Source organism: Pelecanus crispus, chromosome 3 (assembly GCF_030463565.1).
Source record: "Pelecanus crispus isolate bPelCri1 chromosome 3, bPelCri1.pri, whole genome shotgun sequence".
Taxonomy (NCBI): Eukaryota; Metazoa; Chordata; class Aves; order Pelecaniformes; family Pelecanidae; genus Pelecanus; species Pelecanus crispus.
This window is the reverse complement of record NC_134645.1, coordinates 124801985-124810587: the sequence shown is the minus strand read 5'-3', so window position 1 is coordinate 124810587 and position 8603 is coordinate 124801985.

Here is an 8603-nt window from a genome sequence, read left to right as displayed (position 1 = left end):
CAGCTGGGGGCGCTGTGCTGGTAAGTGGCGAGGCGGGAGCCGGGGCCCGTCTGGGGGGGGGCGGCCCCTGCTGACGGCCCGGCCCGCAAAACCTTCTCCGGTTTGGTTATTATACGCGTAATTTATAATAATGTAGAAATAATTTTAAAAAAGCAAATAATGTCACTTAATCATAGAATCACAGAGTGCTTTGGGTTGGAAGGGAGCTTTAGAGGCCATCCAGCCCAACCCCCCTGCAGCGAGCAGGGACAGCTTTAACCAGATCAGGGTGCTCAGAGCCCCGGCCAACCTGGCCTGGGATGTGGCCAGGGATAGGGCCTCCACTGCCTCTCTGGGCAACCTGTTCCAGTGCTTCACCACCCTCATTGTAAAAAATTTCTTCCTTATATCCTGTCTAAATCTATTCTTCTTTAGTTTAAATCCATTATTCCTTGTCCTGTCACAGCAGGCCTTGCTAAAAAGTCCCTCTCCATCTTTCCTGTGGGCCCCCTTTAAGCACTGAAAGGCCGCAATAAGGTCTCCTCGCAGCCTTCTCTTCTCCAGGCTGAACAACCCCAACTCCCTCAGCCTGGCCTTGTAGCAGAGGTGCTCCAGCCCTCGGATCATTTTTGTGTCCCTCCTCTGGACCCGCTCCAGCAGGTCCATGTCCTTCTTGTGCTGAGGGCCCCAGAGCTGGACGCAGTACTGCAGGTGAGGTCTCACCAGAGCAGAGTAGAGGGGCAGAATCACCTCCCTCTATAATGTCTATATTAATTAATATAGATGTTATTAATGAATATATAATAATTAAAATATAATTAATGACCAGCCATAAACTGTTTTATAATTATTATACCTTATGTAAATTAATGTATGAAGATGTACTTATAATGCATAATTATTTTTAAATAAAACTGCTATTTCCGAATTACTAATAATATAAACTAATGATACATAAATATTCTTTATAATAATACATTATTAGAAATATGAAACTTACTCCATAACTTGTGGTCAAAAGCTAATTGCAGATTTTTATTCCATTTTTCATTCAGTTCGGCTGACTGAAGGAGTCTGGCAGGTGCCAGCACTGGTGCGAGGGGAGGGGAACATACGGCTGGGAGCAGAAGGAAGGTGGGATTGTGGCAAGCGATGACTTAAATTGCTTTGCACGGGGAAGCGTTGTGCTGTAGCCTGTACCAGCCTTTCATTTCTGCGGTGCTGACTTGAGCTACGTGTGACGGGCTATGTGGAAAGAAAGCACATCCAGCTTCAAATGAAACCGTGACAGCTACACAGAGCAAGTCCTTCAAGTAAGGCCTTTGTGTCTCAAGAGAAATATCCAAAAATAGCGCATGTTTGAAATGTTCTTGCTTAAATTGCTCCACCTTTCTGTCCTTCATCTGTAAGATGAAAATGCTGATATTAACTTGCCTCAGGAATCTTGTGAAGAAAAAACTGCATTTGTGAAGCACCCATTACAGCAAGAACAACATAAAAACCCAAGAGAAAAATAACTAAAATATATTTTTACTCAGCACTGGTTCTTAATGGTATATATTAAATAAAGCCCAAGGCTATACAACAAGTAATGAGGATGATAAAAGCTTTAAAGTAACAATTCAATAAGCACCATTAATCTTGCAAGCATTATTCATCTTCTGTACTGAAAAAGCTTGGGGGTCTGGTGAAATAATAAAGTATTCTGCAAGCACTGGAACTAAACTTTTCTATGGATTTGTGCCTAAAATTGACTTATTGTGAGCTCAGATTCAAAGCTGCCTTATAGCTGCAGAACTGATATGTGCTTTCCCTGTATGGTTTCTCTGACTGAGTGATGAAGTCAAGGATAGTCTGGGGATGCACAGGTATATTGAGTTTCTCCACTGTAACCTGGACAATGCAGAGTTTGCCGATGTAGACTGACCTGGAATAATGCTAATGAAGTGGCTTATTTCTTGTTTACCACTCCAGGACTGATGAAGACTTCATGATGCTAAACAAAGATCTTGTGAGTTTTACCAGAAACCTATTGTTATTCTGATGTCATTATAACAGTGACAAAGCTCCTTTCCTTTGCTGTGACTCTGTATTAAAGAGTTTCTTCTCTTTCATCTCATTTTAAATCCCCTCAATCTAGTGAGTGCTACTTAGACAGGACTGAGCTGGCTCCTTATGAGACAAAATGGTCCAGGACTTCAGTGTGGCAGAAACATGGGACACAACTATTGTACACTTGGTATTTCTAGCACATTAAAACTGCCATGTTTGCAGTTGTTACTCCAGTTAATACACTTGCGAAGTGCCAAGATACTAATCTAGGCAGTGACATCCCATCAAGACAATCTCAGTGCAGAAAAGGAAAAGCAAATTCAACTGCAACAATATGGCATAGTATCTTTTTGGAAGGACTGCCAGTGCCAAGTGCCAATGAATTTATTTTATTAGGCAGCAGAAGCCCTTTTCTTGACACTGCTGACATAGGACAAAAAGATAATTTCGCCTTAAACTATTTAGAGTTGAAGGTTAAAGGTAACATAGACAGGTGAGGATTATTGGTCAGAAATATTAGAAACATTAGTTATTAGACAACTGATGCTGTTTTAGTGATTCTTCAGTCTAACCATTATAACATTCTTCAGGCAAATTAATTTTAGGAATGGCTTGGAGGAGATCAGTGAAGTACATCAGCAAATTGTTATAGGTTTCCCTTACCAAAGCAAGAAGCAGCGTGAAAGCAAGACGAATCTTGCATGAAAATTCAAGTGATGCATTAGTGACTGATGGTATGGTCTCTTTTCACACTGCATTGATTTCGGCTCTGGCTTGAACTCTGTTAAACTTTAATGTCAATGTAAGTTACAAAGTGACTTGCTCTGAAAGACTTCCCACTCTTCAAAAACAACTTTCAAGTGCAGAAAAACCCTAAATCTAGAAGGCCAGCTCAGTTTTGGCGATAGACCGCAAAATGAGATCCAACCCTCTGAATGCAACAACTTTATGCCACTGATCAGAGGTACTGCACAATTTGCAGCACTGTTAGTTGCAGCAGCTGGGGGAAGACTTTGTCTTTGCTGCTGTTGCCTCTTGTGGAAAAGTCCAGCAGAATGTCTGGCCAAGGGGGGGGGGGGGGTGCAGCATCGCCTCAAACTGTCAGTGTTACATCTGGCAACGAGAGTCACAGTCCAGGGAAACTGCTCTGTTTCATCAGCACTGAGCTTTTGTGTAGACTTCCACAAGGTGGAACAAAAACCAGAGTGATCTGTTTGCCTTGCCAATGAATCCCTGATTTGATCAATTATGTTATTAATCATACATTTACTTCCCCATCTTACACTGTTTTTCCTCTCTCTATCATAGTACTTATTTCCTCTATAGCATGCCTGCATCCTTCCAGAAATCCGTGAATCTGGAAAACTCTCCTTTTCACAGCAACTCACAAAACGTTCTGAAAGATCTGAGAAGATTTATTTCAAAGTTGATTCTTGTATCATTCAACCCTTAAAAGCAACATGTAATTCCAGAGAACCTCACAAAATTCGGGTAAGAGGCACACCATGAGGTGTACTTACTACTTAAGAGTAGTAGTAATCAGTACTACTGCATTCTAGTCTCCCCAGTTGCTGGCACCTCAACGTATGATCCCCCAGGGCCCCTCTATTTCCCACACTTGTTCCTCCCCAAATCACCTAAAGCTCTCCTATCCCCAACCTTTGGTTCCTCCCCTAAACAGTCCATAGTAAGTCCTGTGCGATCCTAAAATGCTCTTCCGCTGCATCCCGTAATGTGCAGCACACGGTATGCAGTAACGCGCAGTAACCCCCACAGTCCTGGAGAGCTGCTCCCAACGCTCACCCTGATGAGTTTCACACCTGGACCCTGGGGCTGATGGCTCTGCTGGGACAGCCCTGGGACAGACGGACAAGGCGGTCACTCCTCAGGAGTCTGTAAATTGGGTTGTCACCTTCCATTGTGCCCCTGTGCTCCTCTGGGCTTGCGCAGATGGCTCTTTGAGGGGCTGATGGCCCCTGTGGGGCGTAGCTGGGCTGGGTATTACTTGGTCTTCCCCACCATCATCTCCCTGTGGGCATGCACATGAGCTTTTATCACATAACCTAACAATATCTACCCAATGACATGTTTCTAGCACCTAAAACCGAAAGCTTTGGGAAAAAAATGCATTTATAGCAAATGCAGTAGGGAAACCAGCCTATTGGGATTAGACTGGCTTCTTGGCTTACATTAAAACATGAGTGTGGAGAAACAAATGCATCTGAAATTAACTTGCAGCTCTGGCTTACCAAGGTATTATTTACTAATTACAGCATAAGGATTGCAAATTGAAACAAATAACCTTGCTTAACGCCACTGATGTGTCACTGCCAGCACTTGGGACTTGTGAAATGCACGTGTACTTTAATGTTTCCAAATGCCTGCGCCGCAGCTAGGTTTTGCAAGTAAAACCCTGTGTCTGCTCAGCAGTTGGCAAAATTTTATTTGCCATAATTCAGCCTGCATGAGTCAGCGCTACTTTCCTTCACAACACATTCTGGCCTGTCTGGAAATCTACTTTCTCTACGGTTACATCGATGTTCTATAAATCTCAAAATAATTTCAGTGTGCTTGGCCAAAGGAGCCTTTGCCACTCTTCGAACAAATACAGTCCAGCTCTCCAGCCCCAGCAAAATAATATCTGTGCTTGGCAGGGAACAAAGTTGGGACATGAATATTTTATTTTATACAGCTATTAAGTAGCAGAAAATCCTGCAAATGAATACAGTAGCATGTACCATTTGTTGTTTTAAGAACTGAGTGGGTTTCTGGTTCAGAATCCAAACCAGCATCACTAGTACTATTTTTGATGCAGTGTGTGCTTTGTATGTTCTATACCTTTTTGATAAATTATTACTCAGAATCAACATCAGAAATGCACCACCCCTGTTGTATTAGGTGTGGAAAGTAAATGTGAACTTGTCCTTTTGTTTATCCCATTGTGTTCTGTGCCTCCAGGTTTAAACAAAGACCTAGGTGAAAGACAGTATCTAGCATTTGCTCAAAAGGAAGAAAACGGTTGAATACTGATGTAAAAATGAAACCTGGCAGCAGCACTAAGTGAGGGCTCATTGCTTCTGTTATTAGCTGAGGGGAAAAAGAGGAGGCGCAAAAGGAAATTTAGCATGAATAATGGAGTTGAATGTAATAAAGGGGTCAGAGCTGTCACTCATCGGGTAGGTGTGGCTGTCTCTAAGCAGTTTATAGCCCGGACAACAAGCTGACTCTCCAGATGAGGAAATGCCTCTCATTAGCAAGCAAAATTAAACAGGACACCACAGGAGGAACCTGTGCAGATCACTGGGCTGCAATTACTGCTTTTTGACCACTCAGAAATAGTTGTTGCTTTGCTTTACATTCCTGCATCCCTGATCAGTAACTGTCCACAAAATGTGGCTTATTGTTGGTAGTAACTGATTTCTGGTGTTCTGGCTTAACTTTATATGTTTTAAACGTACACTTGCAGAACATGTCTGTCAACAAGCTTAGACACTGCCTGGTCAGAGGGCTTGGACAGGGAGAATAAAGCATTCACTGCTGATGTGTTTTCCTGCAGCACTGCAGAGAAAATAAGCAACATTATGGAGTAAACCGAGAGCAGGGAAGAAGTCATATTATCTACTGCCGCTCAGCTCAGGCTAAGGAACTTTATTGATGATCTCTTTTGCTATCAGTGGAGATCTTCCCGTATTACTCTAGAGATAGCAAAATTGTCTGCAACAGGAAATTGAAGACAGAGTACAGATAATGATTAAAAAGTAAAGCCTTAATGTGAAAATTGAGTTGCTTTTAATATTTCTAGTTTCTCCGTCTTCATTGTATCTTGTTAGCTTTTGCTGTTGTATGTTGGTTTTGGCTCAGATATGACAAGGACTTGCAAGATAGTAAATGATAACATAGTAATACTAGAGGATGCGACATTGCTTGTAGTAAATCCTACTTTTCTGCTTCTCCCACACATTTCATCTTAATTGGTCTCTTCTGGGTAGCTGCTGTGCTGCAACCCTGCCCCTATGTCTGGAACAAGTCTCTATGCTATCATGCCATCGGTTTCTTCTCCTTTCACCTGTCTTTACTATTACTCATCAGTTATTATTAAGCAATTTCCCTTACCTTATGGCTTTCTGATACAAACAAATTCATTCCGGCAGTTTTAAGTTGCTTTGCCACTGTCTACCCCTTGCTAGAAGGGTACTAACTACCACCAGAAGGGACTTTTGTTTTACCTAGTACTTGACATCAGCTCCCAAAACAGCATGTTGGAGCTTGCAAAAAGCAGTCTCCCCAAACCCTGAGATGCCCAAAGGCAGCATCTGCAACAGTGCCTTTAGAAACTTCATAAAAGTAGAGTGTTTTTCTTTTGAACATACTTTAAGCAGTAGTCAAACTCTGAATGGAAACAAATTTCATTCCAGCAAACCAGAGGACAAAATTCTTCATTTTAAAGAAATGGTAATGCAGTTACTAATTAAAACAAAACAATACAGGAAATTTAGCCAAAGTAGATGGAAAACTAGTTTGTGCCTCAGACATCACTAAAAAAACCATCTCTGTAAGAGTCTTCTCAGGTTGGGTAAGAATTAGTTCAGCTTCACTTTAAGGATGCATTTTTTATAGCTCACACTAAACTTTGGATGTCTACTTGCTCCAATTATGAGGAAGAGTGACTGAGGTGCGGCTGCATTCAAACACATCTTCGCAGCAGCTGTGAGTCCTGCTCCTCTTCCTGCTAATTAATTAATCTTACAGATTCTTATTGTTCCAATACCTCTGATTAGCTCTGGTTGGTTGTGGTAATGCAGGTGAAACAGCAATCAGCTTGTCTAGAATAAGAATACATAAAGCTTTGATATGCTAATTTCTTACACAAGGTTTTCTCTCTAGGCAGTCAGCTGAATTTTGCATTCTCTCTGACTTCTCCCTTCCCAGGCAACAGAGCTCACAGTATTGCAGGTTTTCCTCTCTTCAGTTTTGCATCAGAAGATGTATTAGGCAACATCTATACTTATCTCAAAATGAGCTATGTTGCTGCCTTTCTATAGGGATCTCCCATAACATTAATGACACAGATGGGTCCTTCCCCATCTGTCATACTTGCAGAATCAAGTATCCCGATGTTCTTTATACACTTCCTGCTTTGTGCATTTTGTCACCTCAAAGGCAATGGTAAAGCACCATGTTTGGTTGTTTCTTTTTTTTTCAAGTAAGTTTAATAACTTATTTTCAGATGGCAGTATGTTTTCAGACAGGAGTAGAGAAGCAATTCAGGATTTTTTTCAATATCATATAAGGAGTCTCATTCCCAGTAGTGAAGAAAGCACACATACCTTCTTTCATATGCACAGATCAGCAAATCTGTGTATTAAAAAAAAAAAAAGCCACTATTGACTTTATTTAGCGTACAAATTATCTGGTGTGGGGAGAGAGGAATGTTTAACAGTAAGAACACAAAATATCAAAACATGTAACCAATAGTTATAAACATTGTTAGGGTACAAAATTTGCACGTAGTGTTCTAAGGTGGAATTCAAAGCTAAGATGTTACAGCTTCCAGGTATCTCCCTTGTTTCTGGTGAAGTTTGCAACAGAGGCAATGGAGGCAGCAAAGCAGGTAATGAGAGTCACTGAAGGTCATATTCCAGCCTAGCCATAGGCTTAAGTACTTGCAGAATTGTATATAAAATTAAAATCAACTAAATATACGTTAAAATCCCTCCCCCCCCCCCCCCCATATGACTGATCTTCTCTTTGATGATGTGCACAGAACGCAGGCCCTACCCCACACCCGGTCCCCGGCGCAGCTTCCCAGCGTTGCCCCCCCGGTTGTCCGCATGGCCTTTTGTCCAGGGGGACAAACGTCACGCAGTACACGGCCCGAGCCCCTTCGCTTGGCGGCACCTGGCGATAACGTTAATTATAGAAGAAAAGAGCTGTGAGGTTCCTTGGGAAGACACCCAGTTCAGTGTTCAAGGCGGGATCAACTGTATGTACCTCACTCCTCACAGATATCTAACTTGTTCTTAGAGATTTTTGTTGATAGATTTCTCCACTGCCCTTCCCAGTACTTAATTACCGTAATCAGTAACCTGATCTTTTTCTTCCTATGAGAAGAAACATGTTTATCTGGTTTATTATGTTAATCCTCTCTACAACAGCCTTCATGAACCTGTAGACTGTTATACCCGATGCAAGCACTTATCTTCAATCCAAAGCAGGCTGTAGGCACTGCCTATACAACAGTCACGTTAGAACTATGCTATATCACTATAATATGTACCACGCGGATTAAAGGCTGCTTTTTAACAGACATTAGAAAGTAATTCAAATGAAAAATGTCAGATGAGAGACTTTTTAACTGGGCTCCAGAGGAGCCTGTTCTTGACCCAGGGCTGCTCTATTAGCTCAGTCAATTATCTGGAATTAAATGAAGCGCTGCTCACGAAATCTTCAGGTCGCTTCAAACCAGCCAAAGGCCGAAGGCCACCAGGGCCGGTGGCCACTGAGTGATTTAAATCACAAAGTCAGCAAGCGCCCCTTGAACAACATGTGTTTTAATCCACCTACATGGCAAG